We start from the raw sequence: 21,192 nt of genomic DNA, 5'->3' as shown, positions 1-21,192 counted from the left end.
GAGGCATCAAGGGATCACCAATTTAGAATCAGAGGGCAGCGTGGGGGGTAAAAATCGTAGAGGGAGACCAAGAGATGAATACACTAAGCAGATCCAGAAGGATGTAGGCTGCAGTACATACTGGGAGATGAAGCAGCTTGCACAGGATAGAGTAGCATGGAGAGCTGCATCAAAACCAGTCTCAAGACTGAAGACCACAACAACAGAGCCAAAGAATTCGTTTGAAGTACGGAGTTTATCGCTGGGCGCATAAGCGCGGAGTCGGGTAGAAGTAGTCGGCGGATAGAGTTACTGACGACAAGTGGTCAACTACAAACGCGGTGCGCGGGAATGTCAGGAATAAACTAAATATTTTTACTATTTGGCCAGGTGCATTACGAGGTGCATTCAAGTTCTAAGGCCTCCGATTTTTTTTCTCCGGACTGGAAAGAGATAGAAATATGCGCATTGTTTTAAAATGAGGCCGCGTTCATTGTCAATACGTCCCAGAGATGGCAGCACCGTACGGCAGATGGAATTTTACCGCCAGCGGCGAGAATGAGAACTGTTTTAAATACTTAAAATGGCGACGTTTTCCTTACTTGAACAGCATGCAATCATTCGTTTTCTGAATTTGCGTGGTGTGAAACCAATTGAAATTCATCGACAGTTGAAGGAGACATGTGGTGATGGAGTTACGGATGTGTGGAAAGTGCGTTCATGGGTGCGACAGTTTAATGAAGGCAGAACATCGTGTGACAACAAACCGAAACAACCTCGGGCTCGCACAAGCCGGTCTGACGACATGATCGAGAAAGTGGAGAGAATTGTTTTGGGGGATCGCCGAATGACTGTTGAACAGATCGCTTCCAGAGTTGGCATTTCTGTGGGTTCTGTGCACACAATCCTGCGTGACGACCTGAAAATGCGAAAAGTGTCATCCAGGTGGGTGCCACGAATGCTGACGGACGACCACATGGCTGCCCGTGTGGCATGTTGCCAAGCAATTTTGACACGCAACAATAGCATGAATGGGACTTTGTTTTCGTCGGTTGTGACAATGGATGAGACATGGATGCCATTTTTCAATCCAGAAACAAAGCGCCAGTCAGCTCAATGGAAGCACACAGATTCACCGCCACCAAAAAAATTTCGGGTAACCGCCAGTGCTGAAAAAATGATGGTGTTCATGTTCTGGGACAGCGAGGACGTAGTCCTTACCCATTGCGTTCCAAAGGGCACTACGGTAAAAGGTGCATCCTACGAAAATGTTTTGAAGAACAAATTCCTTCCTGCACTGCAACAAAAACGTCCGGGAAGGGCTGCGCGTGTGCTGTTTCACCAAGACAACGCAACCACACATTCAGCTAACGTTACGCAACAGTTTCTTCGTGATAACAACTTTGAAGTGATTCCTCATGCTCCCTACTCACCTGACCTGGCTCCTAGTGACTTTTGGCTTTTTCCAACAATGAAAGACACTCTCCGTGGCCGCACATTCACCAGCCGTGCTGCTATTGCCTCAGCGATTTTCCGGTGGTCAAAACAGACTCCTAAAGAAGCCTTCGCACTGCCATGGAATCGTGGCGTCAGCGTTGTGAAAAATGTGTACGTCTGCAGGCTATTACGTCGAGAAGTAACGCCAGTTTCATCGATTTCGGGTGAGTAGTTAATTAGAAAAGAAATCGGAGGCCTTAGAACTTGAATGCACCTCGTATATGGTTGTAAATGGGCAGAGCACATTGTCATCGAGGGGAATTAATATTAGAGAAGACTACTGTTAGCCCAAACTTGTTATATGGAGCGACTATAAAGAAGAGTCTGTTACCATACTTTGTCAACGAGTAATGCCTTTCATCGCACCAAAAGTATCTCATCAAAGTAAGATTTGACCAGTTTCATCTTGCGAGTCTACAAGGCTAGCCAGCTTAGTAGTTTTTCTTAAATGAATAAGAGAGTGTTTAGTGCAGCAACTGTTGTATTGTAAATGAAATTTACCTCAACCATTTACCTAACAGGGTCCTATCCTGCCACCATTATTGACTCCGAGAATACCACCAGTGAAAGAATAGTAAGATACTGAAACTGATGAGCTTATTTAATTTCGGTAACTAAGGTAAAGAAGTGCAATTTACAAAACTGAGAATTATCCAAAACTGTCTTTTAAGGGCAGCGAACTTCGTTGCTTGGTAGAACAACTAGTTAAAAATAATCACCAACAGTAAAATGGTAGAGGCATAATTTAAACGTAAGTTAACGAAATATTACTCCAGAATAATACACTTCATGTTTTTTGTGTGCAATGAGAGCCTTTTCCCACATTTCCAAATTATGTAACAGTGTAGTGTAAAATTACTTATTCTTCGCTAAATGAAACATTACGAACTTTCCAGAAATAACCTACTATAACAGAAAACAAGTATTTGTGAACATTTACATTTCTAAAATCAATAACAGCATTGCAGTGATTAATGCAGAGCTATTCATTAAGCTAACTGTTTTTTAAACAATTAATTTATACGTGCATGTGTTCAGTACAAATTACTTTGCTGGTTTTCTGATTAATCTTAATTCATGGTATTAATTGCGTGTTTACGTACGAGCTCGAGGTAGTGCTTTTGGTTCCGTCTCCGCCTGATTAGTTCGTAATTACAAACTATGAACAATTAATAATCCTACAGTAATTTTTGCTCACACCTTTCTTAAGTAGTTTTCTCTCTAAAATAATAACACATTCAGTTTATTTACTCCAAATTTCTCTAACTACTTCCTGTTTTTCCCTTTTTTGTCAAATTTTCTTTCGAATGTTATCATGCAAATGTAGTGGCACGCTAACGATATTATTATAGCTGTATTTGCGCTTATCCGGACATTTAGTCTTCTTCGGAATAGATGCCTTTCCCAACCAGCAGGGAATAATAAATGCAAGTGTCATTTAAAAGGCCGGCCGGTGTAGCCGTGCGGTTCTAGGCGCGTCAATCTGGAGCCGCGTGACCGCTACGATCGCAGGTTCGAATCCTGTCGCGTAGTGCTCAGAGCCGTTTGAACCATTTTTGAACTTATCACAACTAGGCTCATTTGTATTCTACGGAACACGTCCATGAAATATGAACCCGACGGAATTTATGGATAATGTGGTAATTTATCCGCGAGGTATACACATTAATAGCACATTTGAAGGCCCCGCCTACTGTCGAGGTAGGAAACGAAGCTGTGTCCTCAGCTTTGCAGCACTCTAGGAGCGCAGAAGCCACAATTTATTTCTGTTTTTATGATGGGAACCAGGTGTTACTCGTGACCAACATATTACAAGGAATACACATAGATCAGGATCATAAAATTTATTTTCGTTACTTTTAACAGTAACTGATAACTATACAAGGAAACACATATTCAGGCTATGTTTCACAACATTTTATTTTCCACGCTTTAGGTTGGTGGTCACAAGATAATTTCATGATATTATTTATGTCTTCTTATACGTTATGGAACGAATAGACTACAATCACCAAACAAATTAAGGGCTAATTCGAAATACATAAATACGAGGGCAGTTCAATAAGTAATGCAACACATTTTTTTTCTGAAACAGGGCTTGTTTTATTCAGCATTGAAATACACCAGGTTATTCCCCAATCTTTTAGCTACACAACACTATTTTTCAACGTAATCTCCATTCAATGCTACGGCCTTACGCCACCTTGAAATGAGGGCCTGTATGCCTACACGGTACCATTCCACTGGTCGATGTCGGAGCCAACGTCGTACTGCATCAATAACTTCTTCATCATCCACGTAGTGCCTCCCACGGATTGCGTCCTTCATTGTGCCAAACATATGGAAATCCGAAGGTGCGAGATCGGGGCTGTAGGGTGCATGAGGAACAACAGTCCACTGAAGTTTTGTGAGCTCCTCTCGGGTGCGAAGACTTGTGTGAGGTCTTGCGTTGTCATGAAGAAGGAGAAGTTCGTTCAGATTTTTGTGCCTACGAACACGCTGAAGTCGTTTCTTCAATTTCTGAAGAGTAGCACAATACACTTCAGAGTCGATCGTTTGACCATGGGGAAGGACATCGAACAGAATAACCCCTTCAGCGTCCCAGAAGACTGTAACCATGACTTTACTGGCTGAGGGTATGGCTTTAAACCTTTTCTTGGTAGGGGAGTGGGTGTGGCGCCACTCCATTGATTGCCGTTTTGTTTCAGGTTCGAAGTGATGAACCCATGTATCATCGCCTGTAACAATCTTTGACAAGAAATTGTCACCCTCAGCCACATGACGAGCAAGCAATTCCTTTGCTCTTTATGGTGTTCGGTTAGACAACGAGGGACCCAGCGGGAACAAACCATTGAATATCCCAACTGGTGAACAATTGTGACAGCACTACCAACAGAGATGTCAAGTTGAGCACTGAGTTGTTTGATGGTGATCCGTCGATCATCTCGAACGAGTGTGTTCGCACGCTCCGCCATTGCAGGAGTCACAGCTGTGCACGGCCGGCCCGCACGCGGGAGATCAGACAGTCTTGCTTGACCTTGCGGCGATGCCCAACGACTCACCGTGCTTTTGTCCACTGCCAGATCACCGTAGACATTCTGCAAGCGCCTATGAATATCTGAGATGCCCTGGTTTTCCGCCAAAAGAAACTCGATCACTGCCCGTTGTTTGCAACGCACATCCGTTACAGACGCCATTTTAACAACTCCGTACAGCGCTGCCACCTGTCGGAAGTCAATGAAACTATACGAGATGAAGCGGGAATGTTTGAAAATATTCCACAAGAAATTTCCGGTTTTTTCAACCAAAATTGGCCGAGAAAAAAAATGTGTTGCATTACTTATTGAACTGCCCTCGTATTTTATAAAAATTACTACGCAGTTAAATAATGATATGAGTCATCAATGATGTAAGATCATTAGCCTTCAGCTTATATAGGGTTTCTCGCTACAGTTACTGGTAATGGGTCAAGTACTAGACTGCAGGATAGAGAATATTGATAATATGCTACTCTTTATCCCACAATAAGGATGCAAGCTTGTTTGAATAATTTTCAAAATATTTAAGAACAACATTTTTATACGAATTGTGTAACGTAACACACATAGTGGGTGGAGGTGAGCGTAACCAAAGTCATCTGTTTTATATTTTGGCAACCTCCAGACATGCCGTAATTGTCTTCTGTTTCAGTATTACAGTCCTGTAATTACCCGTCTTCTCTCTCCGAAATACAGCATTTCGACATCTATGGAATATTTTTGGAGTCTGTGCTCTACAGTCCAGCGTCTTACGTAATACTAGTCACAACAGAATAAGTTGATAAATAACGCGTAACCACTTATTTTCTTTGCTTTACAATACTCCATAAGACATGAATAATACTTTGAAAATGTTAGATTAAAAAACGGCTGTGACCTGAAATATAAGTCATAAAAAATAAAAAGGTTTTGGAAGATAGACAAAATGTTTTCTTCGGTAGTAATTAGAATCTTTTACCAATCCTGCAGTCATTATTTTCAAAATTAGCCATAATTCTTTATAATTACGCAAATAAAAGGTGCTCATACGTATTTAACTACCGTCATCAGTTTGTCTATTCTCAGAGAATGCTCCCTTGGGCGTAGTTCTCTTGGTCAGTCTTGTAACTCTCCTAAGAAATTGCTAGTGACGTTCACAAGAAAGTGTGCAAGGTCGATGTGATGTGAGGAATATCACAAATAATCTCGCGTCCTGTATCTATTAAATAATGTATTACTGACATTCTCCTAGATAACATCCTAAGAAATGCTCGTCGATAGTCGCAAGAACACCCGCTGCACTTAGAACCTGTCCTTCTGCTTTGAAATGTCATCTGTTAATAAACGACATAACGTTTGACATTTGTGTGATGCAGGGATCGACGGAAAGCAATATGCATAAAACAGTTCGTATTTCAGCCGACTGGCCGACGCAGTTACAAAATGTAGCGTCTTATCGAGAATAACATCTTACCGCATAAACCGTCTCCGTTCTTAATCTTCAGTACAATCTCGCGGAGACCGATCAGCGCAAAAGATCGCTGCCGAGGGTCAGAGAGCCTTCCCGATGAACCTGGGGACTGCTTTTCTTTTATTGTTTCCTCTCTCGTCAAAAACGAAAGCCGGACAGGAAAGTTTAGTTCATGGATCAGATTAAAAGTTCGCTGTCAAAGGAAAAGGCTACCCCTCCCCTCCAACCCTCACTCCCTATAATATTCCGACCCAGATCTTCTAGAGGTGTTGCTCAAGTCGATATCGACTGCGAGATAAGCGGACGAATATTCCTGGACATTCTTGCAGCGGGAAGATTTCTACGTCTCACGATTCCCGGTTACATTACTGATGACCCACAATTCACGCCGGCGAGTTCTTTTTTTATATAATACATATATTGAGAGACGCATGCCCGCCAGTGAAGAAAGTCGTTTTTGGCATGACTCCCAACGCAACAATAGCCATGCACTTTCGAAGCCGAGCTGTGCTCAAACTACCCTTGTAATGCGGATATGAAAGGACGGCGGGGCATTGTGTTTCTGCGTGCGCCGGCCGTGATTGTATGCTAATGCACGGCACATATCAACTCGAGCCCTCGTGCTTCGCTGGCTTCGGCTGCATTTTTTCCCTTTTGCTCGCCTCGACAGACTTCGTTTTTACATGTTTGGTCCGAAGTGTAGTAATTGTGTTGGCGAGACGAACAAACAGCGTATTTGCATCCAATTACCGTGTTGTGTTGCCCGGAGCCGGTTAATTTGTAACTAGGCGCAATTTGTCACACGGGTTTTCGGCTTTAATAAGTTCACGCTTTTGTCCTTTCGGACGGCGAAAATTTCCCTCAGAGTGTTTTATGGCGTGCAGAATAAACCGAAATCGAAAGTTTCGTTTGAATATCGTCTGTTTCGAATTCCTCGTAAGATATTACCGTCCCGGCTTACTTATTTCGTGAGTTATTCCACCATTAGCCTGTATCGTGTTTCTAAATAAACACGCTTTGCCGTGGCTAACTGCTTTGCTTCGTGGTGATTTTGTTGTCGTAATTATGACTCAGCGTTGTCAGATAAAGTTCTGTAGGAATTAGTGGTTTACATTAAATATATGAAAGAGCATACGTTTCGGCTTTCCTATTTTACACCTTCGTAACCTATTCAAGGTAAATTGCAGCTTTGCTGATTTTTCAGCATCTTAACTTATTGAAAGCAAAAAGAAGATTTCGCAGCGATCTGATGACTTTCCTGAATATCGGAATACCTTACTTCGTTTCAAAGATACGTTCAGGTAGTCGGATTCATCATCATCATCGTCATCTTCTTCACCATTAACATAATCTAATTCACATTCGCAAGCGGATAAATGTCCCCTCTATCACTACTGTCGACACTAAAAATAAAATAAAGTAAAAAAAACTAAGTGTTTACTTTCCATTACGTTACAATAAATAGAAAAAAAAATTGAGGATAACAATTGCATTTACGTTTATAGTTGTATCATTACCTGTCGTGCCTATGTGGAAGAACACATCAGAAAACTTCGATGTGACGATATATAGTTCCATATGCATATACCGGTTGCTTACACAACTGCATAGGTAAATCCAATAGTTCCTGCAATACCTTTTTAATTAATGTAAAGTAATGGAATGTGGGTACTAAGGTTTTTTTTTACTTTGCTTTATTTTAAAATCTGAAGATCATCAACTTTAATGGAAACATGTCGTATCAAAAACATTAATATGCAACTGAGACGACAAAACAAATGAGCTCGCCATGGCCGGGTCCAAGTGTTTTTCTTTGCTTTATTTTAAAATCTGAAGATGATCAACTTTAATGGAAACTTGTCGTATCAAAAAAATTAATGCGCAACGACAAAACGAATGATTAATTTTGAAAGCTTACTGTATACTGCTCCATATATTAAGTCATCAACCATAAGCATCTATATTTGCTTACGTAACGTCGTTTACCCACCTCCTGTGAAGCCATCGTCTCTGTCTTTTCTTACCTCTTGCAGTCCAGCAAAGAACTTCTTTGATACGTCTAATTTCCATTCGCCTGGCTACATGTCCTTGTTTATTTTACTTCCAGTACATATTCCAGTTCAGTCTGTCGGTTGACCTCTTTGTCTGTCGTTCTTGTAGCCTGCACAATGCATTTATTCATCGCTTGCTGACCAACTGTCAGTTACTGCATGGTTGTCGAATTAAAAGTCCATGTCTTACTGTTATAAACCAGAACTGGTAGTAGGCGTTGATTGTTAACTATCAGTTGCTGACACATCGTAGGTAGAGTTGTGAAAGCCCTATTTTATTTATAAAAAACATTTCACGAAGTTATCACTCATTTGCTTATGTCTTTTCCTATCCACCGAGTCGTAGTCTTCGACAACCTAAAATAAAAACAGAAATTAGTGAAGAGGCTTTATGACCTTATAATTAAGTTTTACAAATTTACAATCTACATGTTGACCATTCACTGTCTGATCAAAAACGGGAACCACACAGGAAACATGCTCGAATGTCTATGTAACTTACACGTACGCACCATCAGTAGGTATGTAAATGACTAGAGTTAAAATTCAGAATGGCCACCAAAGCGCATTAGTATTGTTCGGGTTTAGTGTTATTTCCAGGCCTATTAAGGAGCGTAAACAGTATCAGATGTTGAGTGATCATAGTGAAGGACACGGAAAGATCACGTAATGGTGTGAGACAGCGTTGTCAGCAATTGACAGAGAATGAAATGGGCCTTGTTGTGTATCTTCATTTGGCCGGCTGGTCAAATCATGCAATATCCAGATTTTTAGATCATCCAATGTGATAGTGACCCTATTTTGGATTGCATGGGAACGTGGGGGTAGGAAAACTCGTCGTTAAGATTCCGGTCAACCACTCTGATCACCACAAAGGAGGATCGCCAAATTTTGCGCCAAGTACATCGTAGGCCGTTCACAGCGGCGCCTGGCATTCGAGAACAGGTAATGGACTCACTGTAGCATTCATGTTATTCTGTACCATTGGTCGGAGACTCGTAACAGCCACACTACGGAATTACCGTCCTACGCAAAGGCTGCTGTTAGCACCACAAACCATACTGCGGCGTTTGGAGTAATGTGTGATCGGAAAGCATCAACAGCTGACGAAAGGTGTCGCACTGTATTCGGCGATGAATCGCACTACCCCGGATGACCACAGACGGCGAGTATGGCTTTGACATGGAGAGAAGTTCTTCTTCCAATGTTTTGGAGAGGGCCGGCGGTGTTATTTCTGGTGTCATGGTGTGGAGAACCATCGGTTACGACTTCAGGTCACGGTTTTGGTGTTGAGGGTTCTCTGACGGCACAGTCGTATGTCACTGACGCCCTGCGTCCTCATGTGTTACTTTTCAAGGGACAGTATCGCGGTGCCATTTTCCAATAGGACAGTGCTCGTTCACACATGGAACTTGTCTCTACGAACTGCGTATATGATGCAGAGGAACTCCAGTGGCCAACAGGATCCCCAGATCTACCCACAGAACTTGTGTGGGACCAGCTCGGACGTCAGCTCTGTTCCAGACCCAGTATCTAGGATATTAAGAACTAATTACAACAGTTGTGGACCAGCTAGCCACAGGAGAGATACAACGGCTTTACGACCCCCTTTCCAAACCAATTAATTTGTGCATCGAAGCTAGACGAGGTACAACATCATACTGAAGCGTGGGCTCGTACTGCCACGTTAATGGTAGATCTGACTTGATTTCTAATTATTTAAATTACATACCGAGCTCAGTGGTTAGCACTCTGGATTCGCATTCATGAGTTAGACTTTTGAAACTCTCACTCTTCCACTCTTATTTAGGTTTTCCGTTATTTCCATTAGTCGCTTAAGAAAAATGATGCAATGGTCCCTTTGAAAGACCACAGCCGAGGAAGGGACGTTAAACACTAACCTATCTTATTCCTTGCTTTTGAAGTTACGTCACATACCCTTCTCGTTCCCTCCTTTCCTTTTGGGGCTTCACTTTTTATTTCTTGTTTCAGGCACTATACATTATTATAATCTTATTCGAAAATTTTTCAACGTTAATTCTGAAGATTATCTATTACGTTCTTCCATTAGTTGTTGAAAGTTTTCTGTATTACACTCAAAGAAGACAATGTTTCAGGAGAAGTTGTTCCATTAACAAACATACCTTCCTTTTCCCAATTTAGGTTTTGAAAGTTCCTCTAAGGCGAATATCTTCTTGTCTTTCAGTTTTGAATGCTCCACTACTCTGGTGAAGTGCCATTACATACGTTCATCAATACACTAAATAAGTTGGAATCCGTCCTTTGTTTCTCAAGAGTTGTTAACGCGGAATCAAAAGCTTTTTCGTGACTTATGAATCCCAAGAGAAATGGAAAAATCATATTCAATGCGCACTGCACCGTCCCCACTTGTATAATTTCATTCACATCTGCTAATTTTCCATTGTATTATACCTGCTTATAAAGCAGGCGTCAGTATTTTTCATACGTCAATGGTAAATAATTTGATAAATATTTTGTTCATTTTGGAGAAGAGCTTATAGGTCTTGAGATTTTGTTCTACATTTTGTTTGTCTTCTTCATTCTTAAAAAAATTACAGCAATAGTACGATTCCGGGATGTTCTGTTCTTTGATAACAGAAAGATTTCTGGACTCCAAGCGTAGCAGAAATCCTTCGTAAGCCATCTCGTGTTCGGCAGCAACTCTGCGAATATATACGGCTCCTATTTTTAGTACTCACTTTGATATTTTTTTACTATTACTTCATCCCATAAGGACTGAGGGAAGACTTTCAAGGGTACAACACCTCGCTCTTCAATTAAAAGCTTTAAAATACCCACGAAGATGAAACAAAGGGATTAAAAGATGAGAATTTTTACAAATGATTGTGAAACCTAGAAAAGATGGATTTTTGGTGGTATGTACATAACATGAAACTACTGATTTTCTTTGCTTTGTAAAAGAAAAGATAAAGACTAAACTAAAGTATTCATTTGAAATACATTGCAGAAACAACGCCTGTCCTGAAAAAGGAGCAACACAATTGCACTAAATAGTTGAAGGTCTTGCACTGGAGAAAAAAGTTTGGTGTTTTATAGGATTCGAAGGTGTGGATATAAATATAGGGCTCCGTTGCGAAATATCAGTACAGATGAAGGTAGTCGTTCGAAGGATAGTGACAAGACAGAAAGGGAGGAAGAGCTTTGTCTGTAGTCAGGTCCAAGAGGAGATTAGATAGGTAAAGATGGATTGGGGAGAGTTATAGTCGATAGGATGGATGAATATTGGGGCGGATTTCATTGTTTGGGAGGGGGAACCGGTTGAAGTTGGGTTAGAAAATCTTAGATAAAGAAATAAAGATCTTTTCATACTGACAAGTCGCATACTCTGAAATCACAAAGCCACGCGTGGTAGCCGTGCGGTCTAAGGCGCCTTTTCACGGTTCGCGCGGCTCCCCCTGTCGGAGGTTCGAGCCCTCCCTTGGGCATGGGTGTGCGTATTCTCCTTAGCGTAAGTTAGTTTGAGTTAGTTTAAGCGTAGGGACCGATGACCCTAACAGTTTGGTCCCATAGAACTTACCACAAATTTCCAAATTTTGAAATCAGAGATATCGTAAATAAATTGCAATCGTTACGGCAGAGAGTAACAAAAATCTTTCTGAAGGGTTTAAATGACAGCAGGAGACAATACGTGGATTTTAGGTGTCGAAAAGTGACGTGCTCAGCATTGTCAGTCTTCAAGTTACCCACACCGCTTCTCCACATGTACTGTCCTTAGGGGCAGGCACTGCACAAAGGCTAGTGGAGCGCGATAGTGGACTAAACCACTGCCTCCACTGCCCTCATATAGAAGTCACTCAAATATGTCCCTCAACACGCGCTATGTGGTTGCCCTGTACACCCAGCAAACGCTTTCAGTGGAGATCGACAGTATTTCACATGGCGGAAGGCAAGGATCTCAACTGAAAACATAAAGCCTCTATACGAGTTAGTGATCATGTATGTAACTTCATGTAATTCACAATATCAACGGGTTCCGCTTGCGAACAAATGTTGTAGGCGGTAGAGGGAGGTAGTGATGAGGTTAACATAAGCGTCTAGCATCGCAGACTCAGTGCTTTGAAGTAACATATTTACGGTCAATAATTGCAATGATTTCACGGGCTAAAGTGTGTTTCTAACAGTAAAGCATAAGACGTAATGCAACATATACCTACGTAATACATGCTTAACCCTAAATTAATAAACCCTCGTAAAATTTGCTATTTCAGTTGGTATCTCTTCAGATCTTTCGCTAATCTGGACGCATTAGCAACAATTACTCTTGAGTATCTTCATGGCAAACGCAGTTGTTAACAATGGCTGAATTATTTATCGCCAGACTCAAGCGGGTTGCTGACACTGGTGCTTCAGTTGTAAATATTACGAATGTTTAGTAATGATGTACCTCTTTTCTAATAGTGATCATATTTGTTTTATCGCTTAGAATTTATATTAGGGTGGCATCTTTAGTAAAACGTCTAGCAGTCACAGTTAGAAGATTGTTAGCTTATATCACATTAACCCTCTTCGGCACTAATCTCGTCTTATTCTGCTGAAATTAGCAGAGTTTGATTTTGACTCTTAACGTACTGGGTGGTTTGCTTGATGAAGCTGATAAAGACACAGATAATGGATAATGTATTGGCGAAGAAGGTGTTCTTGAAGAATATAATGTTGTGTGTACAGATTTCAGTGATGTACGCCCAGACTTTAAAGCAGCAAATGAGGAAAATGAGAAGTCGCGAGAAGAATACCGAGGTGACCATGGAAGACCGAGCTAGGTCAAGTTTAGATTGTGATAATAATATCTAAAGGAGAAAACTCGCTACTCGTTTTGTGTGTAAAATATTCTTGGAATTAGAATAATTATAATAATTTGTAACTAGTGCGTAAGATAAATTATGACTTCTTTTGCTATAACATCTTGAGCAGTAAAACTGTCGTAACAGGGTATAAACCGGGACATTTCAATCTTATATTGTACGTAACGTACCATTTTAGACCTAATAGTTGTAATTAAGTAGTGTATAATCTATATTTTATGTCTTCCTTTGAATAAAATTTGGAGTAGTAAAAGTTAAAATGGTTTAGCAGAATTGTAAAATTTTCCCACCTTTAGTGTTCTAGGGTTAAAATGAGAATAGCAAGTGTAAAAGTGGTATTTTTAGCATCACAGAGTAAATAAAGCAAGACTTTTGTGAAAAGTGATTAAATGAAACACTAGCTATTTACTCAGAAATCTCGATGGTCGATAGCGCCTTCAGGAGGCAGTCCAGCCGGCACCACCTGGTGACTTCTCTGTGGAAGTTTTCCTTTGGCTGTGCTTGCGGGGGAAGGCACATTCTCTATGCCACCCTGGGCGTTGATGACCTCGATGTTGAGCTCCCATAAGCCCCCCCCCCCCCCCCCCCACACACACACACTTTCTCTATGCCACCGTTGGCCAATGTACGAGGCCCCATGGAGCGAGCTGCTGGGGGAGCGACGGTAGTTACTCTAATAAGTTCCTGAATACCTTTAAATAAGAATTCAAATTAAACTCCCTCTGTTCATTTAGACATAACTCCGGAAATGTCCACTTCCTCTAGTGGGTTTAATAGTTGTTCTTTCGGTGGTCTTTGCAACACTTCTAAATTGTCGTGAATAGTTCCTGCCATATGTTCTTCTTTATTCAAACGCATACCGAACTGTATGTGTGTAATTAAGATGAAAATAAGAGTGAAGGAAACGAACTGATATTTCCACGGCTAATTTTCTGTGACCGAGAGAGTTGGCACCATGGTAAGACATTGAACTCTCATTAACGAAGATGGCTGTTCAACTCCTGGTCCGGCCACGCAGATTTAGACTTCACATGCTTTCCCTTCACCGCTTAAGGTAAATCTCTGACGGTTCCTTTGAAAAGGTCACGGACTACTTCCTTTCCTAATCCGTCTTAATTTTCCTTCCCTAAATTTTATCGCTCAAGCAGCACTTAACGTAGCGTATCTCGAATGCACGCAACTGCTGATCTCTCTGTAGATTTATCACGAGTCAAATAAATGCCATAGCCGTACGAAATTATATTCCTGTGTTCTTGTACGAGCTTAGTCTTGTGTTTAGGTAAATATGATGCAGATTGTCGGCAAATGACTGCGAGGCTCTCTCGAATGAATTAGTGTTCTTACAGCGACGCGACCGCTGACCCTTCATGGAAGACGATGAGGTCAATGTGGCTCCGCCCGCTACAGAACGCGCCGGAAAATAAATAGTTCCATTCGCAGAGATTTCCTGTGTGTGTTATTAGTCACAAGTGGCTCCGTTAACTGCTGGCCTCATACTGAGCGCGAGTAATGAGATCTTAACTAGGCTGCCGCCATAAGTCTTTGCCGCCTTCATGAATAATACTGCCGAAACCAAATCACGAATGCATTCTGGATCAGCTGACCCGCTGCGCTCAATTTCTGAAGGGATCATTCAACTATTATGTGGCTAAATGCTTCGGTGCGCGGCTTTCTCGTTAGCCGCTCTGTGGGTGACCGCCTCTCTCCACTATCCCGGCTCGCTCAGAGGTTCAAACCAATCTCAAAAGACACCCACTGCCAAGCAGCTTGCTGTTTCCTCTGATACGACATCACTACAGTAGTGTTCCCCCCATAGGGAGTATAGAGCAAATAGGCTAGTCGGTAACATCACCACGTGGCTTTCAGAGGACAGATTAACGCCTAACTGCAACAACACGCAGCGCTTCCAGTTTCTTATACAAAACTCTCGCAAAACCGATTTTTTTCTGTTCCTAGTCTGTCAGTCACTCAGTGAAGTCGACCATTTTAAATTTTTAGGACCGAGGTTAAATGAAAATCTTTTTTTAGAAGTATCGCGTTGAAGATCTTGTCTAGAAACTGAAAGCTGCAATGTGAGATAGACGTTTCTTGCAATGGTACCCTTCTATAAAAATTCTAGGTGAACTCGTCGCATCAGATCTGCGTCGAAGCTCGAACTTCCTACGAAATCCTCCATCGCCTTCGTCAGGAAGATTTGACTGTCGTGGTTGCTGTTGTGGTAAGCATTTGTAGCCCATAGACGTGTTGTGATTGATTGACGTACGCCATCATAGCGTCATGCTTCCAGAGTCTGTGTCTGTGTCCGTGTCTTAACTGGTGGTGACATCACTCTCCTAGAAGCGTAAACAATTCAGCACCTAGAGCTCGCTTGCACTCAACACTAAGTTATAGTCGTTGCCTCAGTCGAAGTTATTCTCACACATTCGTATGTCTACTGCTTCTTTAATAACATAATCGCATTTTTTAGAAACCTGGGACAACATTTTAGTTTAACAGCTTTAAAAATCAGCAGCTGATGAATGATCTCACAAATAAATCCAAATTATGTTTGATGAAACTAAAATCTTTTGCCACAATTCTAGACAATGGGATCTGACAAGACTAGGAATTAGAATGTGCGAAAACAAATTCAGCTAGTACAATGGCTATAGCCTTAGTAATGAGTAGAAGGGACATTAGACGCCGAGAGGTATTGAAGTGTTTAAGTTCCTAGAGAGCGGTGGCGCCACAAGTGCGGACATGGACACAAACTCTGGCTGCATGACGTGAAGATGGCGTACCCTGACCGGTCACAACCAACCATGCGATATACAGGGTGACCCATTGATAGTGACCGCGCCAAATAGATCACGAAATAAGCGTCAAACGAAAAAACTACAAAGAACGAAACTTGTCTAGCTTGAAGGGGGAAACCAGACGGCGTTATGGTTGGCCCACCTGATGGCGCTGCCATAGGCGAAACGGTTATCAACTGCGTTTTTTTTTTAAATAGGAACCCCCATTTTTTATTACATATTCGTGTAGTACGTAAAGAAATATGAATGTTTTAGTTGGACCACTTTTTTCGCTTTGTGATAGATGGCGCTGTAATACAAACGTATAACTACGTGGTATCACGTAACATTCCGTCAGTGAGGACGGTATTTGCTTCGTGATACATTGCCAGTGTTAAAACGGACCGTTTACCAATTGCGGAAAAGGTCGATATCGTGTTTATGTATGGCTATTGTGATCAAAATGCCTAACGTGCGTGTTCTATGTATGCTGCTCGGTATCCTGGACGACATCATCCAAGCGTCCGGACTGTTCGCCGGATAGTTACGTTAATTAAGGAACCAGGAAGTGTTCAGCCACATGTGAATCGTCAACCACGTCCTGCAACAAATGATGATGCCCAAGTAGGTGTTTTAGCTGCTGTCACGGCTAATCCGTACATCAGTAGCAGACAAACTGCGCGAGAATCGGGAATCTCAAAACGTCGGTGTTGAGAATGCTACATTAACATCGATTGCACCCGTACCATATTTCTATCCACCAGGAATTGAATGGCGACGACTTTGAACGTTGTGTACAGTTCTGCCACTGGGCACAAGAGAAATTACGGGACGATGACAGATTTTTTGCACACGTTCCATTTAGCGACGAAGCGTCGTCACCAACAGCGGTAACGTAAACCGGCATAATATGCACTATTGGGCAACGGAAAATCCACGATGGCTGAGACAAGTGGAACATCAGCGACCTTGGCGGGTTAATGTATGGTGCGACATTATGGGAGGAAGGGTAATTCGCCCCCATTTTATCGATGGCAGTCTAAATGGTGAATGTATCCCAATTTCCTACGTAATGTACTACCGATGTTACTACAAGATGTTTCGCTGCATGACAGAATGGCGATGTACTTCCCACATGATGGATGTCCGGCACATAGCTCGCGTGCGGTTGAAGCGGTATTGAATAGCATATTTCATGACGGGTGGATTGGTCGTCGAAGCACGTTCACCGGATCTGAAGTCCCCGGATTTCTTTCTGTGGGGAAAGTTGAAGGATATTTGCTATCGTGATCCACCGACAACGCCTGACAACATGCGTCAGCGCATTGTCAATGCATGTTCGAACATTATGGAAGGCGAACTACTCGCTGTTGAGAGGAATGTCGTTACACATATTGGAAAACGCATTGATGTTGACGGACATCATTTTGAGCATTTATTGCATTAATGTGGTGTTTACAGGTAATCACGCTGTAAAAGCATGCGTTCTCAGAAATGATATGTTCACAAAGGTACATGTATCACATTGGAACAACCGAAATAAAATGTTCAAACCTACCTACGTTATGTATTTTAATTAAAAAAACCACCTGTTACAATGTTCGTCTAAAATTGTGAGCCATATGTTTGTGACTATTACAGCACCAGCTATCTCAAAGCGGAAAAAGTGGTTCAACTAAAACATTCATATTTCTTTACGTACCACACGAATATGTAATAAAAAATGGGGCCGGCCGGAGTGGCCGAGCGGTTCTAGGTGCTTCAGTCTGGAACCGTGCGACCGCTACGGTCGCAGGTTCGAATCCTGCCTCGGGCATGGATGTGTGTGATGTTCTTAGGTTAGTTAGGTTTAAGTAGTTCTAAGTTCTAGGGGACTGATGACTTCCGCTGTTAAGTCCCATAGATTTTTTGAAAAAATGAGGGTTCCTATTTAAAAAAAAAAACGCAGTTGATATCCGTTTGACCTATGGCTGCGCCATCTAGCGGGCCAACCATCACAAAGGTACATGTATCACATTGGAACAACCGAAATAAAATGTTCAAACCTACCTACGTTATGTATTTTAATTAAAAAAACCACCTGTTACCAATGTTCGTCTAAAATTGTGAGCCATATGTTTGTGACTATTACAGCACCAGCTATCTCAAAGCGGAAAAAGTGGTTCAACTAAAAATTCATATTTCTTTACGTACCACACGAATATGTAATAAAAAATGGGGCCGGCCGGAGTGGCCGAGCGGTTCTAGGTGCTTCAGTCTGGAACCGTGCGACCGCTACGGTCGCAGGTTCGAATCCTGCCTCGGGCATGGATGTGTGTGATGTTCTTAGGTTAGTTAGGTTTAAGTAGTTCTAAGTTCTAGGGGACTGATGACTTCCGCTGTTAAGTCCCATAGTGCTCAGAGCCATTTGAACTATTTTTTGAAAAAATGAGGGTTCCTATTTTAAAAAAAAACGCAGTTGATATCCGTTTGACCTATGGCTGCGCCATCTAGCGGGCCAACCATAGACCCATCTTGTTTCTCCTTTGAAGCTAGACAAGTTTCGTTCTTTATAGTTGACGCTTATTTCATGAGATATTTGGCCCGGTCACGATCAATGGGCCACCCTGTATATGTTCACCACGACAGCCAGTTGCTCCTGACGAGGACGATGAAGAATCTTGTCACATGATCGAGATTTTGCCCAGAGTTGACGCAATAAGTAAACCGAAAATATTTCCTACATTATCGCTACTGTCTTCACCATTAGAAGAATCTCCACTGTATCTGACGCTGAAACGAGAATGCTTATTTAATTTGCTTACTCTTACTCTGTTGCCTCCTAGGGAATTACAATTTAAGGCAATCCTTTGTACTAAGGACATTCTTAGCCTAGGAAAGGGCGGTCGGGTGGATCTGCAGTGTCAGTTCGCGAACCTCTTGTAAGCCGTAAGAGTCTGAATTCTAACTCTGCCATCCCTGCACATATACCACATCCAAGGATTTGTTGTTGACAGTACTGACTCATTCTCATGAGACTGTAATATTCATTTAGTAAACACTTGACGATTTATATTTGGAATATATTTCCTTAAGCGTTGTAGAGAATTTGTTCACTTTCCAGCAGGTTTAATTTTTAATAAGTTTCCAAGAGAAATGTAAATTTGAGTGCTAGTAGTTGCGACATTTCGTCTGTAATGTGTTTTTTATTCATATATTCTCTTACATTTTTTCTTGTTATTCTTTTGTTTATAATTTTCTAATGAGCTTTCAGTAAGCTATGTGCTGACTCGTCCAACTACACTGACTCACATGCTCCATACGGAGTATGATAAATAAATAATTGGGAAAGGTTTACTTAAAGTGAGAAGCAGTGGCCGGCCGGGGTGGCCGAGCGGCTCTAGGCGCTACAGTCTGGAACCGCGCGACCGCTACGGTCGAATGGATGTGTGTGATGTCCTTAGGTTAGTTAGGTTTAAGTAGTTCTAAGTTCTAGGTGCATGTTAAGATAAGTTGTAAAACGGCTACCAGTCAATAATGTGATGACATATTCATTTATTGTTAGTTACCATTAACAGTTTGGACGAATATACTTGTTTAGTGATATTGTGGGTGAGTTCAGAGATACGATATGGTTGTAGGTAAAATGAATTTTCTTACGGAGGTCCAGTGTTGGCTCTAATTATCGTATGGGAGCGAAACTTGGTAGATGTGATAATGCGTTAATGTGGAACTAATTTACGCTGAAAAAATATTATTTCCAATTGTGGCCACAACGGTGCAAATCTGCCGATATGCACTGTTTGTATGACTGTCATTTGACAAGCCATTGCGTTGGTGAACAGTAATGCTATCGCGAAGAGAGACCGTGTGCCGTTAGTGTCACTGTTTTATGTGAACGGCAGCAGTTACTGTGCAGCGTTGAGAGAGTATCGCCGACTGAAGGTTCTGGGGAGGAGCTCGATGTCATTCAGTGGTTGAAAGGTGACGGTAATAAAATTCGAAAACACGAGTAAGCTTTATGTGGCAACTGGAACGGGAAGGCGTCATACTCCAGTGGACGTTACTAAAGAGGTTTCTGTTGCTGTAACTGACCATGCAGCACCTCCTCGATTACTGTTAGTGCTCGTGCAGTGTCAGAGAATTGTCCATTCCATGGTCAACAGTACGGGAAGTTTTGCGGTCTGTTGTACACTGGTGCCTGTACAAGGTCCAAATGATGTAGCAACTGAAACATCATGATCAACAGCAACGTTCAATTTACTCTTTGGTTTCTGGCTCGTGTCGATGTTGATGACATGTGGACGGGTAATATTCTATTTAGTGACGAGGCATATTTTACACTACATGGTGCAGTGAATTTGGGATACTGTTAAACGGCGTGCTGTGAACGAAGAGCCATTGCCCTCGTCATATGTGACTGTGTGGTGGGGATTCACAAACATCTTTATTCTCAATCCGTTCTTCTTTGAAGAGAATACACCTAGAGGACATGTCAGGTTTACTGTGACGTCCGCACGTTATCGAGACTTCTTTGTACGGCATATGATTACTGCTGGAAGAGCGCAGCTGTGTGGACACCACCGCGCGACTGCTACGGTCGCAGGTTCGAATCCTGCCTCGGGTATGGATGTGTGTGATGTCCTTAGGTTAGTTAGGTTTAAGTAGTTCTAATTTCTAGGGGACTGATGTCCACAGATGTTAAGTCCCATAGTGCTCAGAGCGATTTTTTTTGTGTGGACACCACTGTTTTCATGTAAGATGGGGCAGCACCTCATGTTGCTCACCAGGTGAATGCTCTGCCTTCCACATATGTGTTATCTTCAGAGGTTTTCTAGATGCATAGCCTACAAGATCATCTGATCTGAATCGATGTGGCTTTTGGCGCTGAGGGTATCTAATAGAATGCAACTACCATGGACACGTTCGGTCTCTGCCTGATATGAAGGCCAGTATATAGGATCACATTGCTCAGATTCCAGCGGAACCTCTGCGAGCAACTGTTGGTCACATCATTTTACGGATGCAGCATCTCGTCGACGTCTCCGGTGCTCATACTGAACAAACTATGTAAGCGGCTGGTAATAATAAAAGCAACATTATGCCTTTCTCACTTGTCTGACCCTTTCTGCTGACGTTCCGTTGCTAATACAGTAATTGCGCAAACATTTCTGTAGGTAATCAAAATATCCACGGGTATGCTGCCGGTCTGTAGTGTCCAACGGGCACAATATTTCGGCGATCATACATGTCGCCATCATCAGGTGAACTGACGGACTGAGCTCCTGTGAACGTGCCGGCACGGAGATCCGTACGCTATGGCTGCTCAGAGGGAACTGGGTTCGGTCGCGGCGGCGGCCAATTTAAATACCCTGCAGCCAGCCTCGCATTGGTACGTGAGAGAGTGCAATTCACCCGCCGGAGCCTTGAGTTTATCTCACAGGAATTACTCAAACTACATTTGCAACTGGCTAGTAAGTTCACTTCTTGTTCCTGGGATTGGATTGATGGTGTCAACTGGGTGTCAGCTGGTTCCGCCCATAAGAAGGCTACAGGACGTCAAACAGCTAAGTTCTCACG

This window comes from Schistocerca americana, chromosome X (genome assembly GCF_021461395.2).
Source record: "Schistocerca americana isolate TAMUIC-IGC-003095 chromosome X, iqSchAmer2.1, whole genome shotgun sequence".
NCBI lineage: Eukaryota > Metazoa > Arthropoda > Insecta > Orthoptera > Acrididae > Schistocerca > Schistocerca americana.
The sequence above is the reverse complement of the archived record's forward strand: the minus strand, read 5'-3'. Positions refer to the sequence as shown.